We start from the raw sequence: 17,649 nt of genomic DNA, 5'->3' as shown, positions 1-17,649 counted from the left end.
CGCGTGTCGAGGAAGGGACCTGGTGGGGAGTGATTGGATCATGGGGGTGGTTCCCCCAAGCTGTTCCTGTGATAATGAGTGAGTTCTCACAAAATCTGATGGTTTAAAAGTGTGTGGGCTGGGCATGGTGGCTCACGCCTGTAATCCCAGCACTTTGGGAGGCCAGGGCCAGCCTGGCTGACATGGTGAAATCCCGTCTCCACTAAAAATAGCCAGGCATGGTGGCACGTGCCTGTAATCCCAGCTACTCAGGAGGCTGAGGTGAGAGAATCACTTGAACCTGGGAGGCGGAGATTGCAGTGAGCTGAGATTGCACCATTGCACTCCAATCTGAGTGACAGAGCAAGACTCTGCCTCAAAATAAATAAATAAATAAATAATAAACCTTTTTCTTTATAAATTACCCAGTGTCAGGTAGTTTTTTATAGCAGTGTAAAAATGAACTAATACAACATGGCACCCAAGATTCCCTCTGCAGCACATCCCCCCATCACATTGTATAGAAACCCTTTTTGTCTCCTTCCATTCTTCCTTCCCTGATTCCCTCTCAGCAGCTAAAATGCTTCACCAGCTTTCAGCTTATCAACCTTTTTTTTTTTTTAAAGAGATAGGGTCTCCCTATGTTGATCAGGCTGGTCTCAAACTCCTGGCCTCAAGCAATTCTCCCATCTTGGCCTCCCAAAATGCTGGGATTACAGGCGTGAGCCACTGCACCCAGCCTGCTTACCAATCTTAATGTGGCCTTGGAGGCTGTGTGGAAGCTGAGTGCTCAAGGATGAGTGAAGTTAACAAACCCGGGGAGGGGAGTGGTTCTGGCAGAGGACCCAGCTCAGCAAAGGCCCTGGAGGGCGGGAGCACAGAGCACAGGGAGTCCTCAAGACTCACTGTCTTGTTGTAGCCATCCTCCTCCTCCTCCTCCTCCTCCTCACCCCCAAGCCAGGCCTCTTATAATTCTTCAAGTGTTGCCGGTCCCTCAAGCCACAGGGCCTTTGCACACGCTATGCCTTCTGCCTGGAAGGACACTCTTTCAAACCCTTTTTCCCAAGTTTCCTCAGCCCAATACTTTCTTAGGGCAGCCCTCACTGAACTCTGGGCCGAAATCAGGTTTCAGAGCACAGCATGTTCACTGCCTTTCTTTAGATCACTTCATCTCTCTTCGTAATTAGGCACCCGTCTGAGTGATTATTTGATTACTGTAAACTCCGGAAAACCAGAGATAGGGTCTGGTTTTGCTCATCTTCTAATCCTTAGCACCTTGCCTGGCATATAGTTGGCACTCATAAAATTATGTTGAATAAATGAATGAGTGTGGTCTGAGGTAGCTCCATCCAATAAAAATATGATGCAAGTGACATATGTGTAATTTAAAATTTTTAGTATTCACATTACACAAGTGAAAAGAAACAGGTGAACTTAATAATACATTTTATTTAGCACAATAAATCCAAAGTGTTATTTCAACATAATTATATACATAACATTTTAAAATATTATATATAATATTTAAAATATTAAAATATATAAGATATATATATATGATTTTTTTTAGAGTTGGGGTCTTGCTATGTTGTCCGGGCTGGTCTCAAACTCCTGGCTTCTAGGGTTCTTCCTGCCTAGGCCTCCCACAGTGCTATAATTATAGGGTGAGCCACCCACGCCTGGCTCAGTATTTTAAAATTATTAATAAAAAATTTTATGTTTTTGGTCCTACCAAGTTTTCAAAATCCAGTGTGTATTTTATTCTTACAGCACATCTCCATTTGGGCTAGCCCCATTTCAAGGCACCATGCTAAGCAGCTCAGCTCGTGCCTCCCAGAGCATGGACTCATGCTGAGCCCTCAGTGGGCTCCGCAGTAGATGATGGATACTCCCTTGCATCTCCCTGTGTCATCCATCTCCTTGGGCTTGAGGCCTATAGTCTCCCCTCCTCCACCCCACTGCTACCCCAAAGCCTCTCTCTCTCCTCTGGGTCCAAACCCAGAGGCTCTCTCTGTCTCTCTCACCCTGCAGGCTGGAGGATGCATGAGCCTTCATCTCCGCCAGCCCATCAGGGTCCCATCTCTTCCCCTAGTGCCTTCCTCCCCTCTTTCATCTGGGGCAATGAAGCAGCGATGAGACGTGGAACAATGTGAAAGGCCTCTTCATCCAGCAGGGAGGGGCGTGGAGGGGCGCTGAGCCTGTAGCCCTGTGCTCTAGGGGAAGAAGGGGCTAGGCCAGCTCTGGGATCAAGAGAAGACACTTCCCATGATGCTCAGCTTGGGGATCTGCCGACCATATGCCTGGGGGAGGCTGCTCCTCTGATAATGCAAAGCAGATTCCTCCCAGCTCTGTGGCAGCTGGTGGGCAGAAGGCCAGGGGACAAGACTAGGCCCCCAGGCATCTGGATACAGAAGAGCTGAGGCCAGGAGGGCTCCTTCTTCAGCCTCCTGCCCCCCACCTTACACTGCTCCCAACACCCCTGCCCCCACACTGACCCTTCCCAGCTACATCAGTCTCCCCTCCACAGCCTTCCTGCCCTGGGCCATGCCTGGGCTGCAGTCTCTGTCTAGGTCCTTCGAAGTAGGGGGCAGACATTCTCAGCACACACCCTTAGGGTCTCCAGCACAACACCCCCATTCAGATCATGCCCACACCCAGGGCGATCCCTCCCACACTCGACTGGAAGTCAGGGTTTTCCACAATAATCCCCACTCCCCACTTCCCATGATACTGCAGCTGGGGCATCTACCTATTCCAGCCTTCCAACCATCCAGTGTTGAGTCCAAAAACATTTCCCAAAGGTTCCGTCATGCAAGAACATTCAGGAACATTCCAGCTCTCACCTCCCATCCCTCACAGGGCACTCAGTCCTGCCCTCTTCCCACAGTATCCGGGAACTTCCCCATCCCTCTGCTCCCTTCCCAGCAATCCCTGCTCCAGTCGTTTCCAGCAACATTCCCAAAGGACTTTTGGGAGAGGTAGATTTGGGTCTCCTCCCTGGGCTGGAACTGCTCCCTTTGGAAAAGCTTGGGAATGTTCCCATCCCCATTTCATATTCTAGAGACTCATAGAAATTGGGGGTCCTTCTGACTCACCCTGAGAAGCCCTTGGCATCCACATTCTGGAGCCCCAGCTCCACCCCAGGGCCTAAGTCTTCCATTGGTAGTCCAGATGGTTCACCTTCTACACTGCGGACCTTGGGATGCCTGCAGTCTGCACAGGATGTGTGGGCCAAGGGCACAGAACTGCCCAGCTTCCATTCATCAACATTAGAGGCCCCACCCCCACCTCTGGGAAGATGATGCTGAGAGCCCTGATGCGGCCACCTAGGAGCTCCTCTCTCCTCACCCTCTATACCAGTTAGGATTATTTGTGTTGCAAGAGGGAGAAAACCCCACCCGGGGTGGTGAGAGGGAACTTAGTGTCCATCAGAAGTGAAAAGGAAATAGGGCTGGCTCTAGGCACAGCTTGATTTAGAAGCTCAAACAGCACCCCCAGAACCCGGTTGCTCTTTTTCCACTTCATGCCTCTGTTTCCTCAGATAGGTTCTCTCCTTGTGGGGACAAGAGGCCATAAAGCTTCAGGTTCAAGGCGGTGGGGAAGAGACCCCCCTCAATCCTAATAATCCCAGCAAAGGTCTCCAGGTGTCCCTGGTTCTGACTGGCCCATCCCTGTGGCTTGGAAATGTGATCACCAGTTGGCTAAGGTGGAGGTCCCACGCTCTGTCCCTACGCCAGAGATATCGTCCTACCTGAAGCATGGGGCTGAGAGTGGGGGAAATTGAGGTACCATCCCCAAAAGCAGGCCCCTTAAAAACAGCACATGTGGCCTCCAGTCTAGAGTGACAGTTGGGCTTCTTCAACAGGCAGCCAGAGCAAGCCTCCTCCCCCAGACCAAAGTATGAACTTCCACTAAGGATCACTAGGAAACAACAATATATTATGGTGCAAGAGTGTCCAGGACGCACTGGGGTTCCAAAGAGGGAGGAAGTTTTCCGGCTGCAGGGACGCAGGAAGAATTCTGCAGGGGAGCCGTTTGAATCCAGCCTGGAGGGAGGGACAGGATCTGGGTTGTGGGGATGCAAAGGAACTGGGGAGGATATCTCAGACGGAGGAAAGAGCTGGAGCAAAAGCACAAGAATGGGGGTGGGAGGTTAGTGCTTCATATTCTGGGGGAACCAGCAGCGAGGAGGAAAACAGGGAAGCAATCCAGGGAATTGTAAGGAGAGACAATGACTAGCCTTGGCACCGGATCAGATGGGAAGATAGTGAAGCAGAGAGGAGTCTAGATGACTCCCCAGCCTTAAGCCTTGGCAATGGGCATGATGGAGCTGTTCATTGGGGAGCTCAGGGTAGGAGGGTTTCCTGCAAGAGCAAGAATTCCATGTGGAGTTGGAGAAGCCTTTGGGACATCGCAGGGGAGGTCAGGAGACACTGGTTATACTCTTGTCCCCCTTATCCACGTCCCTTTCACTTTCCCTGGTTTCAGTGACTTGTGGTCAACCTCAGTCTGAAAATAGGAAATGGACAATTCCAGAATAAACAGTTTGTACATTTTAAATTGCACCTCGTTCTGAGTATCATGATGAAAATCTCACGCTATCTGGCTCCATTCCACCTGGGACGTGAATCCTCCCTTAGTCCAGCACACCCATGCTGTGAACACTACCCACCCACTGGTCACTTTGTCTCAGTTATCAGATCGAAAAAGCATAGGATATATAGGATTCAGTGCTGTCCACAGGTTCAGGAATCCACTGCAGGTCTTGTATCCCCCATGAATAAGGGAGTGGGGACAGCTGTACTTGTCATGAGCTCAGGGAAATTCCAGGGTTACAGTAGAAGGTTTTTGAATCGCCTGCAAGCCACTAAGTGAGGTCCCCATGGGCTCAGCCCTTGGACAGGCCTGCTGAGGTGACCAGAGGAGAAGAGGAGGCGGATAACTGAGAAGGACTTGTCAGTGAATTGGGAGGCCTGGATCTTACCGTATCAAGAAAGCCTAAGGTGCTAGCAAGCTTCCAGGAGGAGGCAGCGGGTGATCCCCAGTGAGGGACTGCAGGCAGGCCCAGGAGGGAGAGGGCTGGACAGGCCACTGAACTGGCCTGGGAGAAGGCTGCAGAGACAGAGGGCAGTGGCCAGAGGAGAGGGTGGCAAGTGAGACGGTGGAGATGCCCCTGTATAACTCTCCTTCTAGGAGCTTTGCTGAGAAGCGAAGGAGAGAGGCTTTCCCTGGGATGAGGAGGAGCTTTGTTATAGGGATAGGGAGGGAGGATGCGATCTGTGACATCAGGGAGCTTTAGATTTTAAAGCTGGGCCTGGTTCAACCAGCCCAGCACCTCTGTCTGAAATCCCACAGCTAACACCGAGTGAGGTGGTTCCTGCTTAGAATCCTAGCACTTTGGGAGGCTGAGACAGGCAGATCACTTGAGGCCAGGAGTTTGAGACCAGCCTGGCCAATACCGTGAAACTCCGTCTCTAATAAAAATACAAAAAATTAGCCAGGCATGGTAGCACATGCCTGTAATCCCAGCTACTCGGGAGGCTGAGACACAGGAATCGCTTGAACCCAGGAGGCGGAGGTTGCAGTGAGCCGAGATCACACCATTGCACTCCAGCCTGGTTGACAGAGTGAGACTCTGTCTGAAAAAAAAAAAAAAAAAAAAAGAAAGAAATTGCACAGATTTGGTCCTCAGTTCGTGGCCCTCTTGTTGCCGCACCCCCCTCCCACCTGACCCCGGCCTGCTTCAGTCCCCTCCCAACCATCACACACCACTGGTGCAGGGGGCTAATCATCAGGGACTCAAACGGGAGACAGGAACCAGTGCCTTGTCCCAGGGAGCTCAAAGCTCAGGTTAAATGAAGAGAGACATCGTCTAAAAATCAAAATGGGATTGGGCTCTGCCAAGGAACCACAGCCTAGATCTCCGGTCCAAATGCTACCTCTTTGATACCTTAATGAGCAGCCATTAGACCCCCATGCCATCTCTTCCAGGGCGATGATTGGCTGAAAGCCAAGGTGGGACGGAAGAAGCTGCCAGAATCCCATCACATTAGGTTCATGCAAAAGCCACCTCAGCAGCTCTGGGCACCCAGCCCTCACTTCCTGGGGTAACACATGGGCTGGGCACGTGCCCAGAGACTGCCACATGCCTGTCAGGCTGGGGCCTGCCTCACGCCTCTCTAGGGAGGCTGCCAGAAGCCCTGAAGCTGGGTAAACCCCAACAGTGACTCAGGTGAGGGGTGGAGGCTGGGGCAGGAAGGCTGCAGCCCAGGCCAGATTGTGGCCCCCCTCCCTGACCTGGTGCCTGGTGAGCTGAGGGACAGGGCAGGAGCATGGCAGGCTGGCAGCACCAGAGAGAGGCTGGGCGCCCTGTCTGGGAGCACGGCAACGCCCCCCTTCGCAGGAGGAGAGTCTGCTTGGCAGACTGGCATAGACACTGCCTTAGGCAGATGCATCCTCAGAGAGGATGCCTGATGCCCGCCAGGCAGCCCTCCATCAGCAAAGACCCTGCATCTAGGGCAAAGGCGCAGCCACCGTCCAGTCCAGGAGGAGGGATCTGCCCTCTCAGTTTGCAGCGAGGAGCAGATAGAGGGATTCATAGCCTGGTTCCCTGGACTTTGGGTGCAGAGTCTGGGAGAAGAAGCCCTGGACACCCTAGGAGACGCGAGGGCGCTGGGAGCTAACCAGAGTCACTAAGCGGCTGAACCAAGCAACACAGCTGCCTGTTCCCTGGGGCCTCCTGAGACAGCAGATGACATTTGCCCAGCATTTGAAAGTTTACAAAGCACTTTCCCAGCCATAATTCCATGTGATCGTTTCATTAGTTCTGCCAGAGAGGCATTATAGGACCCACTTCATGGATGAGACAACTGAAACCCAGACGTTTGCCCAAGGCCACCTGAGAGTAAGGGGCTGCGCCAACCTGGCAGCCACATCTGCCACCCTAGCACCCTGGTCTCATTTCCCCCATGCCAGGCTGACTGCTGCCAACATGGGGGTGGAGGTAGAGGTGGTTGCACTGGGGGTGGGGTGGAGATGAAGGGTGGGGGCATGGGTGGACATCTGGAGAGGTGGGGAGCCTGGAATGAGACTGGAATTCAATTCAGAGAGGAGGATGCAGGGTGAAAATAAACAGACCCCATTTCAATGTTGCCAAAGGCTCATTCCCCTCCTAACATCGCCTGCCCACTCCCACAAAGAGTGACAGGAACAGCTGGAGCCCACAAGGGAGAGAAGAAAGGGGATCCCAGTTCAGAGCCTGGCGTCTTAACCTTGATGCTGCCACCAGAACCCCCTCCCCTCCACCCCCAGCCCCTCACCCCAGGCTGCAGGAGGCTGGTGCCGCCAGAAGCCTGGCACAGGGCCACATGGGCCAGGCCTGGTGGAGAGGGGCAGACCAGCACGGCCATACTGCAGTCTGATTCCTATCCTGGGGCCCCTGCCTGGACCCCTCAGCCCAGCCCCAGGTGCCCACACTCTGCCCATCCATGGAGGTTCCCCAGAGCCTGGTACCTCAGTTTGGGATTCGGAAGAGTCTGCCTTTTCAAGACACCCCGGCCCTTTCCAACTTTGGGCTCTGCTGGATCCCACTGGTTAGCCCCTTAGGTACCCTCCCTGGGTCCCTGAAATGATGTCTTCCAGGCCCACCTTCTAGAACACTCTTACCACCTTTGCTGCTTGTTATTTTGGCTTCATACCCCAAGGGATATGAGTGGAAAGAATGTAGACTTGGCCGGGTGCAGTAGCTCACACCTGTAATCCCAGCACTTTGGGAGACCGAGGTGGGCGAATCTCTTGAGCCCAGGAGATCGAGACTAGCCTGGCCGACATGGCAAAACCCCGTCTCTACTAAAAATATAAAAAATTAGCCTGGTGTGATGGCACGTGCCTGTGGTCCCAGCTATTCGGGAGGCTGAGTTGAGAGGATTGCTTGAGCCTGGGAGGCAGAGGTTGCAATGAGACGAGATCCAGCCACTACATTCCAGTCTGGGCAACAAAGTGAGACCCTGCCTCAAAAAAAAAAAAAAAAAAGAATGTGGTTTTTAGAGTCACACAGTCCTGGACTCAAACCCAGGCTCTGCCACTTACTAGCTCTGGGATCTCGGGCAAGGCAGTCACAGATCCTCTCGGAGCCTTTGTTTCCTCAGCTGTAAAATGGGAATCAATAGGAGTCACTTGGGAAATTTGCTGCAAAACTGAAAACTAATACGTGTGAGGTTAGATCTAACACAATCCTGGGTCACCATGAATACCTGAGTCATCGTCATCTCCACCCTGGTGTCAGAGGCCCTCATCGGAACCCCAGCCTGCCAGTCCAGCCTGTCTCCCTCCCTGCGGCCAGTGTGGGCAACTCATGTTCCATGAGGTCGGCCTACACTTTCCCATTTGGAGCCTTTGCTGCACAGCCTGTTGCCTGTGAGGCCCTCTCCACAGACCTATCTGTAGCCACATCCCTTTGCCACCTCTTCCTGGAAGCCTTTCCAGATTTCTCTCTCACATTGCCTCCAGGACTTCCTTAGCACTTTGCATAACAAGGGCTCTGCTCCACTTTGGGTCTTGTATTTACATCTTATATTAAACTATAAGCGGATTCATCTCTGCAACCTCCCCGTCCCCCCTGCCCGCCCCGGCCCTGTGATCTGACTGGGGTCCTCTTCCATGACAGCAAAATCAGTCCACCTCCCTCCTGCCCACTCAGATCCACTTCCACACAGAAGCTTCGCACCATGTGGGCTGCGTCAGCAAGTGAGGACAGAGCACAGCTGTCCCGGAGAACCCAGAACCCCACTGTGCACAGATAGACAGATGAAGAACACGGGAGATCGGAGAGAGGTAAGTGAACGGAGCCAGCCCTGTGACTTAATCCAGTCTGACATGGTTTGGCAAAAGCCACTCATGGTCATCCCTGAGGCTCCAGCCAGGCCAGCAGCTTGCGCCTTCCCCCATTCTTGGCTCACGGTGATGTGGAGAAGGAGAAACCACCCACAGACACAGATTTTTGAGAAAGACAAAGCCTGGGCCTCTAGGCTGGAGTTGGAGGAAGACCGTGGGGTACGGGGGAACGATAGCTGAGTTTGGTTGCGGCTGACACAATGCATTACAAGCCTGTCTGCCCTCTGGTCTGCTCTCCTGTAAACTCCCTGCCCCAGGCCTGCTTAGATTTTTAGTAAAGTCCCTTCTTCATTTCCCCTGAACTGCAATCTCCTTGAGAACGAGGGACTGGCTCTTATTCATTAATTCTCCCTCCCCAGTGCTGTGCCCGAAGGACAGTTACTAGTACAATCACCCCACTGTACAGATAAGGAAATCGAGGCTCAGAGAGGCACAGTGACTCTCCCAAGGTCACACCATGAATACACAGCAGAGACAGAGACCCATTTGAGACCTGGACTTTTCTCACAACCCCCATAGGGAAGGTTTCACGAGCAAGACCTGTTCTGCAAACTCCCAAACCTCGGCTGCTTGTGGAGGAACTGGGAGCAGAAAGTAAGTTCTTTCCTTCCCACCCATGGACCTCCCGGGCTCCCAAAGTGACCTCCTTAGCTTAGAAGGCCCTGAGCAAGGCCACTCAGCTACTGACCAGGCAGTTTTACTGCAAACCCCTGCCTCTCCCACCTTTCTTTTGCTGCCCTGGTCCTACAGAGGAGAAAGCGAGGCCCTGGAGGTGCAGTGAGTCAGCCAGTGATGCTGCCCTGAAGGCAGCTCAGGGCTCTGGCTCCCAGGTTCTAGTCTGTCCTGCGCTCTGAGCCATCTTTGTAAAAAATAACAAAGCTCAGCCCGGCACGGTGGCTCATGCCTGTAATCCCAGCACTTTGGGAAGCCAAAAGGCGGGTGGATCACCTGAAGTCAGGAGTTCAAGACCAGCCTGACCAACATGGTGAAACCCCGTCTTTACTAAAAATACAAAATTAGCCAGGCGTGGTGGTGCATGCCTATAATTCCAGCTACTTGGGAGTCTGAGGCAGGAGAATAACCTGGGAGGCAGAGGTTGCAGTGAACTGAGATCACACCATTATACTCCAGCCTGGGCAACAAGAGTGAAACTCTGTCTCAAAAATAAATAAATAAATAACAAAGCTCTACGCTCTCCCTTCTTCCTGCCTTAGGTTTAACCTCAGTGCCTTCCGCTATTTACAGCAGATAAGAGTTTCTTGGTGCAATCTTTAAGAAGCCCCCCAGACTGACGGGAAAGACGTGTTTTTGGTCTCTGGCCACTTCCTAGTCTGATGATAGAAACAGGTCACACATGGAGAACTGGAGAGAGACAAAGAGCAGTGGGCACTGGTGCAGACAGGGGGCTGGGGAGCAGAGGAAAGGTGACATGAATGGGCAGGGTGGATGGGGGAAGAGTTTCTGGCCCAGTGAGAGGCCAGGGGGAGAAGAGGAGGCTTGTGTGGGTGAGGGATGGAGGCTGCCTGCCAGGGAGCCCAGGGGGTTTGAGTGGGGTCGTGGGTTTGGGCAGGACCCTGGTGCTGGAGGCCCCAGATCCTGGACCCAGCTCCAGTGGAGAAACCTTAGCCAGTGGGCCCTCCCCCTTCTCAATTCCCCCGGTGCTAAAAAGCCCACGACATTTACGACTTCAGGAGGGTAAAGAGCCTGAGAAAAGAATTGCAGACCATATGGATTTGTTTCCTGGGTTTAGAAAAAAATCCCTCTAATTAGGCCGGGAAAAGCCATTGGCCTCGGCCTGTCTTGAGGCCCCTGGATTCAATTACTGCCCAGCCTCCCTACTTGTGGCCTGGCCCTCCCAGCCCCCTCCATGCACAGGGGTCAGGGGTGGGTCCCTGATAAGGGGTGGCCTGAGGGAAGAGGGGAGGGGGGACCAGGAGGTGGGAAGGACCTGGGGGGACAATCTTTTTATTTATTTCTGGCAGATTCCTTATGAGATCCCTTTGTGGCCAAGTCCTCAGCCCCCAGCCCCACAGCCCACCCGCCCCGTCTAGTCTTCCCAGGGCAGTCCAAGGTCTTGGGACGAGACTGCCTTGGATTCCCTTCCTCTCTCTACCAGGAAAACTTTTTGACATCAGAAGAAAACTGAACCTTTGAGCAGATTGAGAGATGAGATTATGGGTGTTTTCCATTTCTTTCTTTCTTTGTTAGGAGTTAATGTCATACTTTTTCTAGAATAAATCGAAGCAACCCATGAAAAAGTCTCTCATTCCTTCTACCTGTGCTCAGTGCTCTGGGTTGTCCCTGAAGACTCTGTCCCCTTGGTCTGTAAACACTCTCCCACCTTCTTCATCCTATAAACACCTTCCCTGAGCCCTGCCACCCTCTCGCATTTCTCCTCCTGCCTTCCCTGCAGAACTCCAGATTGTGGGGAAAGAGATTCACCCCTCATCCCTCCCACTGGCAACCAACAGCATCATACTCCCCTCCAATTCCTTACCCTCCTCCCATTGCAAGCTGGCCTCCCTGCTTGTGGGACCCAAGCCTCACCTTCCCAGCCTCCCTGTAGCCTGGGCCCTGGGGCCGCACCTTCCTTGAGCCACTGGACACAGAATTACCTCACCATCCAATCCTCTGCCCACTGCCTGAAGGCCAGAGCTTCTGGGTCCCCTTCTTGGCCTTTTACTCTCCTTTTTTTTTTTTTTTTTTTTTTTTTTTTTTTTTTTTTTTTTTTGAGATAGAGTCTTGCTCTGTCACTCAGGCTGGAGTTCAGTGATGCCATCTTAGTTCACTGCAACCTCCACCTCCCGGGTTCAAGCAAGTCTCCTGCCTCAGTCTCCCAAGTGGCTGGAATTACAGGCATGTGCCACCATGCCCGGCTGTATTTTTAGTAGAGATGAGGTTTTGCCATGTTGGCCAGGCTGGTCTCGAACTCCTGACCTCAGGTAATCCATCCACCTTGGCCTCCCAAAGTGCTGGGATTACAGGCATGAGCCACCGCGCCTGGCCAGCCTTTTACTCTCTCTAGGCCGCGTCACCTTCCTGCGTAAGATAGCCCACTGCCGTGGTGGCTGCCACCCCACTCTAAATGCCTCCCAAATCTGTTACCTGGGTACCGCCTCTCTCCTAGACCTGGTTTTCTGATTGCCTGTTAGTTACTGCCTTTTGTATATTCTACCAACACCCCAAACCCAACATGCTCAAAATGCAATGAGAATTCATTCTCTATCTGCATCACTCCTCCAAAAACGAAGCAATAACCAACATTCCTTCCTCCATGCTCCGCTGCTGCTGTTTTTTTAATAAACTTTACTTTTTTTTAGAGACAAGGTCTTTTTCTTTTTTCTTTTTTTTTTTTTTGAGACGGAGTCTTGCTCTGTCGCCCAGGCTGGAGTGCAGTGGCGCCATCTCAGCTAACTGCAAGCTCCGCCTCCCGGGTTCACGCCATTCTCCTGCCTCAGCCTCCCGAGTAGCTGGGACTACAGGCGCCTGCCACCACACCCGGCTAATTTTTTGTATTTTTAGTACAGACGGGGTTTCACCGTGTTAGCCAAGATGGTCTCCATCTCCTGACCTCATGATCCGTCCACCTCGGCCTCCCAAAGTGCTGGGATTACAGGCGTGAGCCACCGAGCCCGGCCGACAAGGTCTTTTTCTGTCACCCAGGCTGGAGTGCGATAGCACAATCATAGCTCATTGCAGCGTTGAACTCCTAGGCTCAAGCAATCCTCCTGCCTCAGCCTCCCAGGTAGTTGGGAGGCCTGGCTAATTTTTTTTTTTTAATTTTTAGTAGAGATGAGATCTCATTTGTTGCCCAGACTAACCTCATACTCCTGGCCTTAAGCAATCCTCCCACCTCTGTCTCTCAGAGTGTTGGGATTACAAGTGCGAGCCACTGAGCCCAGCCCTAAACTATAACTTTTTAGAGCAGTTTTAGGTTAACAGTAAAATTGAGCAGAAAGTACGGAGCTCCCAGACACTGCCTCTGTGCACCCCCCATGCACACACACAGCCTTCCCCACTGTTGACATTCTACACCACAGCAGTACATTTGTTGCAATCAATGAACCTCCTTTGACACATCATTATCCTCTAAAGTGCAGAGTTTACATTAGGGTTCACTCTATGTATTGTACAGTCCATGGATTTTGACAAATGTATAATGAGTTGTATATCCCACTGGAGTATCATACAGAACAATTTCACTGCCCTAAAAATCCTCTGTGTTCTACCTCTTCATCCTCCCCTCCGCCAACCCCTGGGCAATCACTGATCCTTTTACTGTCTCCATAGTTTGCCTTTTCTACAGTGTCATACAGTTGCAATATATAGTATGTAGCTTCTTCACATTGGCTTTTTTCACTTCAGTAATATACATTTAGGTTTCCTCCATGTTTTTCCATGACTTGATAGTTAATTTCATTTTAGCAATGAATAATGCTCCATTGTCTGGATGTACCATAGTTTATTTATCTGTTCACCTCCTGAAAATATCTTGGTTGCTTCCACATTTTGGCAATTATGAAAAAAAAAAAAGGCTGCTCTAAATATCCATGTGCAGGTTTGTGGACATGACTTTTCCATTCATTTGGGTAAATACCAAGTAGCACAACTGCTGGATAGTATGGTAAGAGTATGTTTAGTTCTGTAAGAAACTGCCAAACTGTCTTCCAAGGTGGCTGTATCATTTTGCATTCCCACCAGCAGTGAATGAGAGTTCCTGCTGTTCCACATCCTCATCAGTGTTTGGCATGGTCAGTGTTTTGGATTTTGGCCATTCTAATAGGTATGTAGTGGTATGTCATTGTCATATTAATTTGCAATTCCCTAATGACACATGAGGTTAAATACCTTTTCATATGCTTACTTGCCATTTGTATACCTTCTTTGGTGAAGTGTCAAGTCTTTCATTCTTTCTTTCTTTTTTTTTTTTTTTTTTTTTGAGATGGAGTCTTACTCTGTCACCCAGGCTGGAGTACAATGGCATGGTCTCAGCTCACTGTAACCTCTGCCTCCTGGATTCAAGCAATTCTCCCGCCTCAGCCTCCCAAGTAGCTGGGATTACAGGCACGTGCCACCACACCTGGCTAATTTTCTTTTGTATTTTTAGTAGAGACAGGGTTTCCCTATGTTGGACAGGCTGGTCTCGAACTCCTGACCTCGTGGTCTGCCCGCCTCACCTCCCAAAGTGCTGGGATTACAAGCGTGAGACCCCGTGCCCGGCCTCATTTATTTTTAATTGGGTTGTTCATTTTCTTGTTGAGTTGTAAGAGTTCTTCAGGTATTTTGGATAATAGTCCTTTATCAGGTATGTCTTTTGAAAGTATTTTCTCCCAGTTTGTGGCTTGTGTTCTCATTCTCTTGACATTGTCTTTTGCAGAGCAGAAGTTTTTCATTTTAATGAAGTCCAGCTCATCGATTATTTCTTTCATTGATCATGGCTTCTCTGTTCTATCTAAAAAGTCATGCCACATCCAAGGTCAATTTGGTTTTCTCCTATATTATCATCTAAAAGTTTTATAATTTTGTGTTTTACATTTAAGTCTATGGTTGGTTTGTTTGTTTGTTTGTTTGTTTGTTTGACAGAGTCTCACTCTGTCGCCCAGGCTGGAGTGCAGTAGCATGATCTCAGCTCATTGAAACCTCCACCTCCCAGATTCAAGCAATTCTCCTGCCTCAGCCTCTCAAGTAGCTGGGATTACAGGCGTGCACCACGATGCCCAGCTTATTGTTTTTGTATTTTTAGTAGAGACGGGGTTTCACCAGGTTGGCCAGGCTGGTCTGAAACTCCTAACCTCAAGTAATCCACCCGCCTTGGCCTCCCAAAGTGCTGGGATTACAGGCGCGAGCCACCGCGCCCGGCCTAAGTTTATGGTCTATTTTGAATTAATTTTGTGAAGGATGTAAGGTCTGTGTCTAGATTCATTTTTTTACATGTGGATGTCCAGTTGCTCTAGCACTAGTTGTTGAAAAGACTAATTTGCTCTACTGTATTCCCTTGTTCCTTTGTCGAAGTGTTTATGTGGGTCTTTTTCTAGGTTCCGTATTCTGTTCCATTGATCTATTTGTATACTCTTTTACCACTACAATACTGTCTTGATTACTGTAGCTTTTTTTGGTTTTCAGGATGGAGTCTCATTCTGTCACCCAGTCTGGAGTGCAGTGGTGCGATCTCAGCTCACTGCAACCTCTGCCTCCCTGGTTCAAGCGATTCTTCTGCCTTAGCCTCCCGAGTAGCTGGGACTACAGGTACGTGCCACCACGCCTGGCTAATTTCCGTATTTTTAGTAGAGATGGGGTTTCACCACGTTGGTCAGGCTGGTCTCAAACTCCTGACCTCGTGATCCGCCTGCCTCAGCCTCCCAAAGTGCTGGGATTACAGGCGTGAGCCACCGTACCCAGTGATTACTGTAGCTTTATAGTACACCTTGAAGTTGGGTAGTGTCAGTCTTCCAACATTGCTCTTCTCTTTCACTGTGGAATTGACTATTCCAGGTCATTTGCCTCCCTATATAAGTTTTAGAATCATTTTGTTAACCCGCAAAATAGGCTGCTGAGATTTCAACTGGGATTACATTGAATCTATAGATCAAGTAAGGGGAGAACTCACATTGTGACAATATTGAGTCTTCCTATCTTTGAACCTAGAATATCTCTCCATTTATTTAGTTCTTTAATCTCCTTCATCAGTTTTGTAGTTTTCCTCATATTGATCTTGTATATATTTTGTTAGACTTATACCTAAATATTTCATTTTTTGCACTGCTAATATAAGTAGTAATGTGTTTTTTAATTTCAAATGCCACATGTTCATTGCTGGTATATAGGAAAGTGATTGACTTTTGTAATATCAACCTCGTATCCTAAAACCTTGCTATAATCACTTACTAGTTACAGGAGATTTTTGTTGTTGTTGTTGTTGATTCTTACAGACTTTCTGCATAGATGACTATGTCATCGGTGAACAAAGACAATTTGATTTTTTTTCCTTCTCAGTCTATGTATCTTTTATTTCCTTTTCTTGTCTTATTGCCTTAGCTAAGATTTCCAGTACAATGTTGAAAAGCAGAGGTGAGAGAGGATATCCTTGCTCAGCTGATCTTAGCAGGAAAGCTTTGAGCTTCTTACTATTAGACATGATGTTACCTTTAGGTTTTTTGTAGATTTTGTTTTTATCAAGTTGAGGAAATTCCCTCCTATTCCTACTTTGCTGAGACTTTTTTTTTTCTCTCCAAGATGGAGTCTTGCTTTGTTGTCCAGGCTGGAGTGCACTGGCATGATCTCAGGTCACTGCAACCTCCACCTCCCTGGTTCGAGCAATTGTCCTGCCTCAGCCTCCCAAGTAGCTGGGATTACAGGCCCGGCTTTTGTATTTTTAGTAGAGACAGGGTTTCACCATGTTGGCCAGGCTGGTCTCAAACTCCTGACCTCATGATCCGCCCACCTCGGCCTCCCGAAGTGCTGGGATTACAGGTTTGAGCGACCACACCTGGCCAAGACTTTTTATCATTATCATGAACAGGTGTTGGATTTTGTCAAATGCTTTTTCGGCACTTATTTATATAATCATGTGATTTTTTCCCCTTAGCCTGCTAATGTGATGGATTGCATTAACTGATTTTCAAATGTTGAACCAGTCTTGCATCTCTGGGATAAATCCCACTTGGTTGTGGTGTGTAATTACTTTTATGCATTGTTGGCTTCGATTTGCTAGTATATTGCTGAGGACTTTTGCATTTATATTCATGAGAGATATTGACCTGTAGTTTTATTTTCTTATAATGTGTTTGTCCAGTTTTGACATTAGGGTAATGCTTGCCTCATAGAGTGAGTTAGGAATCATTCCCTCTGCTTTTAACTTCTGAAAGACGTTGTAGATAACTGGCATAATTTCTTCCTCGAATGTTTGGTAGAATTCACCAGTGAACCCATCTGGGGCTGATGCCTTCTGTTTAGGAAAATATTAGTTATTGATTCAATTTCTTTAATAGATACAGGTCTATTTAGATTGTCTATTAGTGTTCTTCTTTTGTTTTTTGTTTTGGTTTTTGGGGGTCTTTTTGAGATGGAGTTTTGCTCTGTCACCCAGGCTGGAGTGCATTGGCGCAATCTTGGCTCACTGCAACCTCTGCCTCCTGGGTTCAAGCAATTATCATACGTCAGCCTCGCAAGTAGCTGGGACTACAGGCATGTGCCACCGAGCTGAGCTAATGTTCGCATTTTTTATTAGTAGAGGCAGGGTTTCACCAGGCTGACTAGGCTGGTCTTGAACTCCTGACCTCCTGAATCACCTTACACTTTTAAGTTATGGAGATGGCTTCTTTCCTCATACCTCTTAAACCAACCTCTGCTGGCTTCCAACTTTTCTTCAGCAGCTACCTCACCTTTCTCAGCATTCATAGGATTGAAGAGATTTGGGGCCTGTTTTGCCTTCATGTGTTCACTGGAATAGCACTTGTAGTTTCCTTCAAGAGCTTTTCCTTTGCACTCACAACTTGGCTGTTTGGCACAAGAGGCCCAGCTTTCGGCCTGGCTTGGCTTTGACATGCTGTCCTCACTGTGCTCCATCTTTTCTAGCTTTTGATTTAAAGTGAGAAGTGGGAGACTCTTTCTTTCCCTTGAACACTTCAGGGCCATTGTAGGGTTATTAACCGGCTCAATTTCAATATTGTCATGTCTTGGGGAATAGGAGGTCCGAGGAGAAGGGAAGAGCTGGGGGTATGACTAGTTGGTGCAGCTGTCAGAACATGTGCAACATTTGTTGATTAAGTTCATCATCTT

At 49.4% G+C, this 17,649-nt stretch overlaps 2 protein-coding genes across 2 annotated transcripts in view; both read right to left on the bottom strand.

Moving 5' to 3' along the window:
• SNF8 (SNF8 subunit of ESCRT-II) overlaps positions 1 to 2,613 on the bottom strand; it is a 576,904-nt gene extending 574,291 nt beyond the window's left edge. Inside the window, exon 1 of the mRNA XM_050765704.1 lies at positions 2,610 to 2,613. The gene's annotated coding sequence lies outside the window, so the exon portion shown is untranslated. The remainder of the gene's footprint in view (positions 1 to 2,609) is intronic.
• Positions 1 to 17,649, bottom strand: part of PHB1 (prohibitin 1) — a 444,080-nt gene that overhangs the window by 110,526 nt on the left and 315,905 nt on the right. The gene's annotated exons all lie outside the window — the stretch shown is intronic.

This window comes from Macaca thibetana, chromosome 16 (genome assembly GCF_024542745.1).
Source record: "Macaca thibetana thibetana isolate TM-01 chromosome 16, ASM2454274v1, whole genome shotgun sequence".
NCBI classification, from domain to species: Eukaryota; Metazoa; Chordata; class Mammalia; order Primates; family Cercopithecidae; genus Macaca; species Macaca thibetana.
Note: the sequence above shows the minus strand (reverse complement) of the source record. Positions and strands in the feature narration are given on the sequence as shown.